The following is a 12,889-nucleotide window of genomic DNA, read 5'->3' on the forward strand; positions in this document are numbered from 1 at the left end:
CATAAGTAACGAGGAGTCAAATGTTAATCACCAAGACAAAGGGAAAATGTCTCGAGGGCATGTCAGAGGTCTTCACGGCAGCCCCTCCCATCACAGGTCGGGAGGCCTAGGAAGAAAAGATGGTTTCATTGGCTGGGTCCAGGGCCCCCCTGCCCTGTGCAGCCTAGGGACTTGGTACCCTGCATTCTAGCCACTCCATCCATGGCTAAAAGGGGCCAATGTACAGCTTGGGCTGTTGCCTCAGACTGTGGAAGCCACAAGCCTTGGCAGTTTCCATGTGGTGTTGAGCCTGCAGGTGCACAGAAGTGAAGAATTGGGGTTTGGGAACCTCTGCCTAGATTTCAAAAGATGTATAGAAATGCCTGGATGCCAGGCAGAAGTTTGCGGCAGGGGTGGGGCCCTCATGGAGAACCTCTGCTAGGGCAGTGCAGTAGGGAAATGTGGGGTCAGAGTCCCCACACAGAGTCCCTACTGGACAGCTCAAGTGGAGCTGTGAGAAAGGGCCACCATCCTCCGGACCCCAGAACGGTAGATCCACTGACAGCTTACACAGTGCGCCTGGAAAAACTGCAGACATTCAACATCAGCCAATGAAGGCAGCCAGGAGGGAGGCTGTACCCTGCAAAGCTACAGGGGCAGAGCTGCCCAAGACCATGGGAACTCATCTCTTACATTAGTTTGACCCAGATGTGAGACATGAAGTCAAAGGAGATCATTTTGGAGCTTTAAGATTTGACTGACCTGCTGGATTTCGGACTTGCATGGGGCCTGTAGCCCCAATGTTTTCGCCAGTTTGGAATGGCTGTATTTACCCAATGCCTGTACCCCCATTGTATCTAGGAAGTAACTAACTTGCTTTTGATTTTACAGGCTCATAGGCAGAAGGGATTTGCCTTGTTTCAGATGAGACCTTGAACTGTGGACTTTTGAGTTAATGCTGAAGTGAGTTAAGACTTTGGAGGACTGTTGGGAAGGCATGATTGGTTTTGAAATGTGAGGACATGAGACTTGGGAGGGGCCAGGGTGGAATGATATGGTTTGGCTCCATCCCCACCCAAATCTCATCTTGAATTTCCATGTGTTGTGGGAGGGACCTGTTAGGAGGTAATTGAATCATGGGGGCAAGTCTTTCCCATGCTGTTCTTGTGCTAGTGAATAAGTCTCACAAGATCTGATAGTTTAAAAAGGGGAATTTCTCTGCACAAGTTCTTTCTTCTCTTGTCTGCTGCCATGTGAGACGTCCTTTTACCTTCTGCCATAATTGTGAGGCCTCCCCAGCCATGCAGAAATTTAAGTCCAATAAACCTCTTTCTTCTGTAAATTGCCCAGTTTGGGGTATGTCTTTATCAGCAGTGTGAAAATGGACTAATACACACACACACTCACACACACATATATACACACACACACACATACAGTTTATGTCACTATTATACCTCATTGTAAATGAATAGCTAGTCTTCTGGATCTATGTTTTTATCTTATGATCCTGGTTAAGATGATTCACTCGAGAAATGTATCTGTTCTGAGCCTATAAATAAAATCCAGATATGATGCTGCAGGGCTGTAGTTCAAACCACATGCCATGAGAAATTTACCCTGTGAGGCCTGTAGTCTTGTCCTTTTGATTCCTGAATAAACCCAGACACTACCCCCATAGTTGAAAAAGTGCCACTAAATTGCATTATATGTAGGGTTTTGCTTTCTGCTTTTTTGTGTTCCATTACATCTTGAGCATTTTCCTATGACATAATCATAGAAAAACCATATCTGAGAATGTAATTTTTAATAGGTCTATAATATTCTAAGAGATATATATATATATATGTATATATGCCTTTATTTATTTGACTGGTAGTGTGACAAGTCCTCCACCAGGATACTTAAGGGTATATGTCTGCTGCCTGAACCCTGAAGACTGAGCAGTGACTCACAGTCATGATGCCCTGCAGAGAACTAAACAAGTGTCCCTGAAAACCCAAATAACCCGGAGAGTATCTGAGAACCTACCAAGAAAAACAGTCTCATTGTTCAAACACAGCAGGCAAAGAGCCAGAAATTAGCTTAAAAGCAGTTTAGAGATGGGAGGTGGTGCGGATCTCTAGATCTGTCCCGCCACCATCCAGGACTGCCCTGTGCATAAGTCCTAATAAACTCATCTACTCGTTAAGCTGGACTCGTTCAAGTCATTCTTTGGTCTCTTCATTCCTTCTCAGTTTGGAGGGGACATTAAAGTTCCAAGTTTTTCTTGTAACAAACCAACTTCTGTTATTGGAAGTCTGCCTATTTCGAATTGTTTGTTGTTATTATACATAAAGATGCAATAAATAACCTTATAGGTAAAGCTTTTTATACACCTCTGCTTTTTTCATTCATAAAATTCTAGGACCAGAAATATTAGATCAAACTGAATTAATTCTGTGGCCAACTGCAAATTGTTCCCCAATATCCATTTTCCCCTTCTAAAGTAGTAGAATTTTAGCTGGGTCTATAGCTACTTCGTTAATGATATTTCTATATAGCCAGCCTGGCAGCTAGATGTGCCTGTGTGACAGGTCTGGCTAGTGGGATGTGAGTGTAATGAAATGATGTGGGCCCATTAAAGAATTATGCTTTGCCAGGCATGGTGGCTCATGTCTGTAATCCCAGCACTTTGGGAGGCTGAGGTGGGAGGATCATGAGGTCAGGAGTTCAAGACCAGCCTGACCAACACGGCGAAACCCCATCTCTACTAAAAATATAAAAATTAGCCCGGCGTGATGGTGCGCACCTGTAGTCCCAGCTACTCAGGAGGCTCAGGCAGGAGAATCGCTTGAACCCAGGAGGCGAGGTTGCAGTGAGCAGAGATTGTGCCACTACACTCCAGCCTGGGTGATAGAGCGAGACTCTGTCTCAAAAAACAAAAACAAACAAACAACAAAAACAGCATGCCCAATTCAAAATGCCCCAAACCAAACTCATCTCTCCTCCAATATCAAACACAGACACAAATGCAACTAATATTTATTTAGCTTTTAACATGTACCAAGCATTTTGCAGGCTTATTTCATTTATTAGGTATCATCATTCATTGTAGCCATTTTCCAGATGAGGAAATGGAAGCTTATGTAACTTACTGAACGTAATACTGAGCTATGATTCTAGTGTTTATGGTTCCAAAGCCTATGAGCATAACCACTTCTCTCTCCTTTTCTATGAAGGCAAGATAATTCCTAAAACAATGGTGGTGTGATTCGGAAAAGAAATGTTTTTCTTTACATCTTGCAGTAAATCAATGTCTACAATAAATTCAGAATTCTAGTATCCTGTCAGATCACTCTGTTCCCATCATTTCTACCATTGCCAACACACCCTGAAAACTAGTGTATTCACCTGGGAGAGTTTGCTCAGGGAAGCAGAGGGTTTTTTTTTAATCCCCCTGGTGACCTCTTGTGGCTGATGGACACCCTGCTGAGACCCTGCCTCTGGAATCTACCTGGCTTGCTGCTTCATGTTCATCCCTCCCTGGGCTACAGAAAAAGGGCTCCAAGGAAATCAGAGTTAGGAAATGGGTCGTCCCTGGTTTAAACAAAGGGCATCATTCCAATATGTGTCCAAAATAAGCTCAGAAAATTTGTAAGAGAGACGGGTTTTCTGTTTCCTGGACTTGCCTTTCATATCTTTTTTTTTCTTTCTTTCTTGCATCCTCTCTCATTTTTCTTAATTTAGGTGAGGAGAAAATGTTGTAATAACATGTTAATCAGATTAGATAAATAATGATGCTGTAACAAGCCTGGTGGCATAATAGTATATACGAAGGTGTTTACTGAAGTAGTGATTTTAACAGAAAATCTATCTATCTATCTATCTATCTATCTATCTATCTATCTATCTATCATCTGGAGGAGATTTTAAGTGATTGTATTACCTTTATACAATGAAATACTATAAAGCCATTAAAATGTATATATGAGTACACACTACAGACGTACAGACATACACATACAGGTGAGGAAAAGGGTGCAGGTAAAGAAACTAAGTTACAAAACAACTTGCATGTTATCCCTTTTTTGTAGCACTGAATGTATGCTTCAATGTAAAGAGAAGATAAATTCACCAAAATATTAACTATGGTGATCTTCTCAGAGTGGTGGAATTACAGATTTTTTTTTGAGACTGAGTCTTGCTCTATCGCCCGGGCTGGAATGCAGTGGCATGATCTCGGCTCACTGCAACCTCCGTCTCCCTGGTTCAAGCAATTCTCCTGCCTCAGCCTCCTGAGTAGCTGGGATTACAGGCGCGCACTACCATGCCCGGCTAATTTTTGTATGTTTTAGTAGAGACAGGGTTTCACGATGTTGGCCAGGCTGGTCTCAAATTCCTGACCTCAAGTGATCTGCCCGCCTTGGTCTCCCAAAGTGCTGGAATTACAGGCATGAGCCACCGCACCCGGCCAAGGAATTGCAGATTTTTAAAAAATTATTTACAGTTTTCTGTATTGCAGTGGTTCTCAACTTAGTACATTAACAACCTATGAAAAATCTGAATGCTCAGCCCACTCTAGACAAATTAAGTCAGAACTACTGGAAGTGAACCCAGGTTCTAGTAATTTTTAAAATTACCCAGATGATTCAGTGTGCAATCAAGCTTGAGAATGAGTATATTGTTTGAATGCTTTACAATCAGTGATCATTTTATAAAGCAGGAAGAAGGGAGAGCCAGAAGAAGTTATCTTCATTTTGCTAATTTATGTGCAGTGTGCATGTGTGTATAGTGTGTATGCAGTGTGCGTGTGTGGCGGTTGCAGACAAACTAAGGCTAAAGCTGGTAAAAATCCAAAGGAACACAGTAAAGTCACCTAGTTGATCATGAAATCTGGTCAGAAAAACCTGGCTTTGTTTCTTTGTTCTAATACTTCCTGGCTATGTTACTTTAAGCAGCTCACTTCACCTGTTTGAATGTCGGTTTTCTTTTCCAGTAAGAGCAAAAGGGAAATTCTATTCCCATAGAATTGTAGGATTCAGTGTCATATTGCATGAACAAGGGCTATGTAAGTTGCTAGTTATAATATGTGGTAGAATAAAGAAGTAGAAAAGAAAGCAGGAGAAATAACTGAGCACTGAAAGACAAAATATTAACATTCCAGGAATGTTAATATTTTTTGCTTCTCATGAATGCTTTCATTTCCCTAACAAACATAGTTGCTGAGGGCCCGCTTTGCACCAGACACCATTTTAAGGGATAGAAGAGAAAACCTAATGACAGTCTGATTGCCGTCAAGAGGCTCACATGTGTAAGGGAATGATGAGCTGCAACAAATAGCACAATGTGGTAAGTGCTGTAAAGAGGTATGCCCAAGGCAGTAAGAGGCGCCAGTGCCTCTTTCAGAAAAGGGGAGGCAAGACTTGTGAAGCCTACAGAGAGCTAAGATCAGGAAGTACTGACTACATGTTTTGTTCTCTAGGGGGAGCTCAAGGCTTTCTCCTTTGATATCTGAATGGAATCAGTACTTCCAGTGAGAAGGGTGTAGATAGATATGTTGAACTGGGTTAGGATAAATGCTCCAATGCCACTTAGTCTTGGAGTTCTCTCTTGTTAGGTATTTTCTATTGAATGGCTTCTTCCTTTGTTCCCGTGAAGCTGGTGCTATGGAAAGACATTGGGTTATCCCTCCCAGTTAAAAATGTTGCTCCCTCCACTTAGAAGACTAAGGAAGAACCAGAGTGAAGGAAGCCCCATGGGCAGGAAGAGGACTCATTTGGGCTCAAGACATTCAGTCCAGCCTAGCTCACAAGGATGGATGAGATCATGATTCGGGACCATAACTTGTCACTTGTGCACATACTCTAAACGGTGGCATTTTTCAAGGTATTGAAAGGAGGTGGCGGGACAGGATTAAGAAATTTGACCCAGACAGGCTTATCAAACTCACTACAACCAACGTATGGTTCTAGATTTTTTAAAAATTAATGTTTCATGACTATGTGCTCTCTATTTGAAGTTTCAAGGTCCTCTTGAAGTTTGTTTTTTTAGTTTTTTTAGACAGGGTCTTGCTCTGTCACCCAGTGCAGTGGTGTGATCATCGTGGCTCACTGCAGCCTCTTACTCCTGGGCTCAAGTGATCCTCCCACTTCAGCCTCCCAAAGCATTGGGATTACAAGCATGAGCCACACACACCTGTCTCAAAGTCCTCTTGAATCTGGCAAAAATTTGATTCGGAATTTTCCAAAATTTCTCTTATTTGTTGTAGCAACTGTATTTCATGGGAAGATATTTCTCTGATAGATTGATGCTTTTCTTTTTTATCTCTTTGTATCACCTATAAATGCTCCCGTTTGCACACTCTTAAAGAAGTAAGCTTAGGATAGTTTCTGATTGCCTCACATGGAAAGTTAAAATGTAATCTCTCAGAATTTTTGTGATGTCTAAATGAAAGCTATATAGACAATTTTGATTTTTAAGTTGTTTTTCTTTGCTACTTTTGGAATCAAACTGGGGACAGTGTGGAAACCACCAGTTCCTGAGGTAGTTGTGGCTAGGAAATTCACTTGTATACTAAAAAGCTTCATTTTTTTGTTTGCTGTGTAATTAGAAAGTAACTGGGTCTATGCCTTTATTCTTTGCATGGCAAGGTTTGCCTTGTTAGATACCAGCCAAGGTAGCACCCTGGATATTTGCCAGGCATATTTATCTTTGTCAAAGGCACATTGGCAGTAAATGACACTGAAGGATCCTGCTTGGTATGACTTCCGGTATCAAATAAACTGTTCCAGAGTTGTTGAGGGGATCCAGATATACCCCCAGATCATCTCTTGCTTCACCCTCATCTCTGACCCTAGCCCCTGAGTAAATAGGTGGGTTCTGCTGGGGTCCACTTCTTGGTTAGCTGTTCCTTCTTGTGACTGAGTTGTAATATATAGGACTGGCCACTTTTTCAAACTAATCCCATCTGTATTGCATCTTGCAAAAATTCCCCTGTCTGTAGCATGTGACTGTCCCTTTTCGTTGATTTCTAGCACAGTATAGTGTTCTTCGTACTTTTATCTTTTGTGGCTGATAGAGGGAATCTAACCGTTTGCAGTAGAGGAGATTAGATAAGACTGCTGATGTCAATATTGTGCTCAGAAGATGATTCTTCTGAATCTCAGTTGGGGGGGGCGGTCAGAAACTTGTCACCTCTCCAATAGCTTCCCATCACACTGAGAATAAAATGCCAGCTCCTAACTGTGACCTAAAAGAGCTTCCTTCTCCCACTTCATCTCTGACCACTCCCTCTTTCTCTTTGTACCCCAGCCATACTGACCTTAGTGCTCCTTAAACAGGCCAAGGTATGTCCTCCTGAGGAACTTATGCTACTTGCTGTGCTTTCTTCCTGGAATGCTACACTCTAGATTTTTACATAGTTTAAGTATTCATATCATTCATATCCCTGCCTAACTGTCATTTCAGAGAAGTCTTTATAACACCTTATCAGAAATAACCCACACAAGTTCTACATCCTTAAGCAGCTTTGCTTTTCCTTATAGCACTTATCACAATCTGAAATCATATTGTGTTTTTTGTTTTGGTTTTGTTTGAGATGGAGTCTCACTCTGTCACCCAGGCTGGAGAGCAATGGCACGATCTCCGCTCACTGCAACCTCCACCTCCTGGGTTCAAGTGATTCTCCTGCCTCAGCCTCCTAAGTAGCTGGGATTACAGGTGTGCACCACCATGTCTGGCTAATTTTTGTATTTTTAGTAGAGACGGGGTTTCACCATGTTGGACAGGCTGGTCTCGAACTCCTGACCTCAGGTGATCCACCTGCCTTGGCCTTCCAAAGTGCTGGGATTATAGGCGTGAGCCACCATGCCCGACCCATATTGTGTTTTATCTGTATACTTTTTAAACATTTGTTTTCTTGCTAGAATGTAAGCTCTATGGGGTCAGGGACTCTTGTCTGTCTTGTTTCTTACTCTGTCCCCAGACTCTAGAATAGTGCCAGGTGCCCAATAAGTTTTTGTTGAGTGAATAAATAAATGAATGAAAGTTAGCTTAAATTCTTAAGAGTTAAATGGGATTTTGGCTATAACCTCACCATCTACAAAGCCTGGGAAAAGAAAAAAAAAAACTAGTGCTGAATCCAATGTTTAGGGTTTTAGTGTATTGCTTCTTCTTTAAAGGAAGGAGATGGTGCCTGAGACTAGCCAGGGTGCTGAGACCACAACTCAGGCAGTTTAAGTTTATGAAGGCCGATCCCACCCACCCCTTTCCAAAACTCTAGGACTACTTGCTGGAATGTCTATTCTAAAACCATACTTCTGAATATTTTTGAAATTGAAGTGCGTCTTATAATAAGTATACTCTTATTTCTTTTGCTTTTTTCCCCTAAAAAGCTGTTAAGGAAAGCTAGGGATATGGTGTGTCTTTTATAATTGAAGGCTTCTTCAGTTAAAAAAGACAGTATTTTACAAAATTCCTCATTTATAGAATCTTAGATTGATAATGTTACAGCTAGTAGGCATTAAAGAGCCAGTGAATTTTAAAGCCTTTTCCATTTTTTCCCCCCCTTAAGCCTGGTCTTTTTGGAAAGGAATCTTTAGAGAAACCATAAACAAACCAGTGGATAAAAGCACATGGGGGTGATAGGTGACTCAGCACGCTCACCCCTCCGCTATGCTGACCTACACTTTCAAGGGAGATTCCGGGAGAGTAATTTGAAACTTAATGGAAAGATACAAGCCTGTTCCTTCATCTTTGGCTGGTGCAAAAACCACTGTTAAAAGTCTTTTATTAAACAACAACTTTATGAGATATAATTGACATAATAAAGTGCATATATGTAAATATAACATTTGGTAAGTTTCAACATGTGTATACACTCACGAAGCCATCACTGCAATCAAGACATTGAACATATTCATCATCCTGAAAAGTTTTCTTATGCACCTTTGTAAATTCTTCCTCCTTACCTCACCTCACCTCATCCCCATCTCCAGGCAACCCTTATTTGCTTCATGTCACTATAGTGATTCGTTTGCATTTTCTACAATTTTACATGAATGACATCATACACACATTTTTTTAATCTGGCTTCTTTCAATTAGCATAATTATTTTGAGATTTATCTATATTGCTGCACATATAAATAGTTTTTTTCCTTTCATTGCTGAATAGTATTCCGTGGTATGGGTATTCTCAATCTGTTTGTCCATTTGCTGCAGATGGACATTTGAATGGTTTCCAGTTTTGGGCTATTACAAATGAAGCTCTATGAATATTCCTGTATGAGTCTTAATATGGACACATGTTTTCTTTCATTGTTTTTGTGTAAATACCTAGAAGCCGAATGACTGGATCTGATCAAATGGTAGGTATATGTTTAACTTTTCAAGCAATTGTCTACTTGTCTTTCAAAGTGGCTGTACTGTACAATAGTTTCAGTGGCTACATAATCTCACCAACACTCAGTATGTTCAGTTTCCTAGAAGTTTAGCCATTCTAATGAATGTGTGGTAGTATCTCATTGTGGTTTTAATTTTCATTTCCCTTATGACTAATAATGTTAAGCATCCTTTAATGTACTTATTTGCCGTTGTTACTGAGCAAAAGAGGCTTGTTTCCCAATGTGCTAGAAGCCAATGCTATGATGATACTGGGTTTTTGAGAAAAGAATAACTTTTTAACTTTTTTTTTTTTTGAGACAGAGTTTCGCTCTTGTAGCCCAGTCTGGAGTACAATGGCATGATTGATCAATCAATGGCATGATTGATCTCGGCTCACTGAAACCTCCGCCTCCCGGGTTCAAGTGATTCTTCTGCCTCAGCCTCTCTAGTGGCTGGGATTACAGGCACCCACCACCACGGCCAGCTAATTTTTTGTATTTTCAGTAGAGATGGGGTTTCACAATGTTGGCCAGGCTGGTCTCAAACTCCCAGCCTCAGGTGATCCACCCGCCTCAGCCTCCCAAAGTACTGGGATAACAGGCGTGAGCCACCGTGCCCAGCTAAGAATAACTTTTGATTGCAGGTCGACCAACAAGGAGACAGGAGTCCAACTCAAATCTATCTCCTCATGCTGGCTATAAGGCAATACTTTTATTAAGGTTTAGGGGATGGATTCTGGGATTTACCCCTGATTGGTAGAAGGAAAGGGGAGGTCTGGAAAGTCCTCTGGCATGCAGTTATCTCTTCATGCTACCTCATGGAATACATGTACAAATTTGGGGGAAGTTAGTATGAAACATGCAGTGGAAATTCAGGCTGTGATGTCAGCAAGTTTGTTCTACACAGACTCCAGCTGGCCATAATGGTTCCAACCGATTTCAGTCAGTTGTTATTCTACAAGTAGAGAGAGTTTTCGTGTTTCAGCGAGTTGTTCCTTTTCTTATCTGCCATCCTGAAAACTGAAGAATTTCTGTGTTATTTGTCTCTTTAATCGTTTGAGACACTGTTCCACAATCTTCTCTGGTGGCGTGTTTGTAATCACTACTTATGTTTTTAATTGCCCTCATTTTTGTTTTCGTTTTTAAGATTCTGCAGTAATGACAATTTTTTGAAGCATTGTCTATGCTATTTGTCTATTCTAAAATTTTGTTGACAGAACTACTAAATAAATAGCACAGTTAATGGGAAACGAAGGAGAACTGTGTTAATCTAACAGATAACTATCACAATAGGTTATTTATGGCACAGACAGAAGCTGTTTACACTTATTCAGGCTGGCAGAAGTGACGGTGAATGGGGGGAAATAATGGCATATTATTGGGAGGCAATGGGAGATAGTGAAAGAAGCCAGAAAGGGGAATATTGATTTTTGCCCCAACCAAAGTCTCCCCTCCCACACTGCCTATATTATGCCAACCCTTCGTAGTCGTCCCCCATCTCCCCAATTTTTTCATTATTATGGATTTTTTATTTTATAGCAAATATGTTAAGGAGATGAAGACTAGCTTAGCAGCAGAATCTAGCTATTGGCTATTCATTGTGATAAGCTTGCCAAGAATTTTCAATAGTGGACCACATGATCAGAAAGAAATCTATGTGTTGGCAAAATAAAGTTTATATTGATTTCAGTATTAGTGTGTAGCAAGTTTCATATTAAAAATAAGAAGAACTTTATACAAAAGTGTGGTTATAAACCTAGAGTTTGAACTTGTCCTCTAGGAAGCACATAGTAGAGTGAGGACACTGACCTAGGTTGGGGACAAAACTGTCATTTTGTCATGGAGTAGAATGAATGTGATCCTGGGGAAAGGACTGAAGGGCTTGGGCAAAGGGGAAGTGAAGATTACATTCAAGATGAATAAGAAGAGCAGAAGCCAGCTCTCCTCCCACTTCCACTTTGGTCTGGAGAGGAAGAGGCGTTTCTGCCACCCCCGTCCCCTCTGTCTTCCTTACTTTTTAGCTTCTTCCAGAGGGAGGAGGAATTACTCAAGTACTCAAAGCACAAGGCAATTACCAAACCACATTTCACTAGAGGGCAGGGTCTCTAAGCTGATGTTCCCTCATTGGCAATTACAGTCCCCTTATGGCAGCACATTGGGAAAGGGCGTGGCCGTTCTCTGTCCTGTGCATATGTACTATGTGCATAAATTGTATTTGGTCTGTTCCAGACCTTTTCATCACCCAGGGTGGAAGTGAGGGAAACCTTCCTTAGGTTTCCAAACCTACATGGTATAATCTGATTTGGTTTAACAAAGATCTCTGCCCTGGGAGAGAAATGGGCACTTAGTTAATAAAAAGGTATTTTATTTTCTATTTGGTATTATTCTCATGTGCATATTCCTTAATTAGAAATCCCTGAATGGTAGGATTTCAGCTCCTAAACTGAACCCCTGACACTAACATAATTAATCTTAAACAAAATTTCTATCCAAAGGGAGCCAAAAAAAGAGGCAATCTTTTTCTAAGCTTGTATCTAAGCCAGAAGGACTACAACTAGGGTCAAGGTAACAGGTCAAGTTCACAGGGTAGATAGTGAAACCAGGTTCCCTTCATTGCATCATCTATGGATAGAGAGGATCATCATTTATCCATTCACCCTCTCATCAACCAATCCATTCTTTCATCCATTCAGTCATTAACACACTTCTGAATTCCAGGCACTGGGCTAAGACTCCATAATACAGTAATAAACAAGTTGGTTATTGTTTGAAGGAGGATGGAAAAAAATGGGGAAAGAGGGTGTATGTAAATTTGTCATGAAATATATATATATATATGAGTCAGAGAGACTGGCTCATGGCTCATACATATATTATATATTATATATATATAATGACTCATATATATAATGACACACACACACACACACACACACACACACACACACGTCAGATAGAATGGGAAAGATGGCACAGCATTTTCTTCCACCCTTGACCTATGTTGGAGCCTACAATAGAGTGTACTTATGAGAAAGTTTTTGAGATTCTGGATGTAAGCCGTACTGATTGGAAGATCAAGTGACAAAACAAAGCAACAGTTAGAAAGAGGGTCATTGTTTCCACTTTCCCCCAGGACCAAGTACTGACCTGTAAAGTAGATATCACTAGTATTCACCAAAATCTGTTCTTCTCCCTTTTCATATACATGAACCACTCTGCACTTTTTAGCCCTCTTGCAGTTAAAGTAGAGCCATATTGATTAGTTCCAGCATTTGCAGCCTGAAGCAAAGAGCTAGTGAGTAACCACCATCAAGTTATCAGTTTAAACCTGCTTAGTTGACCAGGGAGGCTTCATGGAAAACAGCTATCCTGAAGGGTTGCCCAGATCTCTGTTAGATTTTGTGCCAGCGAGAAATAAACTTCTATCATGGTAAGCCACCGAGAAGACACTGGGTCTTGCTGCACCAGTCTACTGTAGCCTGGAGAACTGATATTTGGGGAAGCATTAAAAAATAGTACCCCTGGCATAGGCACTGGTGGTTTCAA

Source organism: Pongo pygmaeus, chromosome 13 (assembly GCF_028885625.2).
Source record: "Pongo pygmaeus isolate AG05252 chromosome 13, NHGRI_mPonPyg2-v2.0_pri, whole genome shotgun sequence".
Taxonomy (NCBI): Eukaryota; Metazoa; Chordata; class Mammalia; order Primates; family Hominidae; genus Pongo; species Pongo pygmaeus.